Consider the following 216-nt stretch of genomic DNA (forward strand, 5'->3'; position numbering starts at 1 on the left):
AGAAAGAAAGAGTGAGAGAAGAGGCGAGAGAGAGGAGAAGAAGACTTTTGAAGAGAGGAATCGAAGAAGTTGTGGATCTCGAGGTCATCGTCAAGGGGAAATGCGATCCATTGTGATTTACTAGATTTTCTAGTGTATGTACACCAGGCTATATAGTCAAAGTAAAGGTGTGTTGAAGGCATGAATGGGTCTATGTGTATAGCTTGTTGGTTTATG

The sequence above is a fragment of the Cystoisospora suis genome (genome assembly GCF_002600585.1).
Source record: "Cystoisospora suis strain Wien I chromosome Unknown contig_1040, whole genome shotgun sequence".
NCBI lineage: Eukaryota > Apicomplexa > Conoidasida > Eucoccidiorida > Sarcocystidae > Cystoisospora > Cystoisospora suis.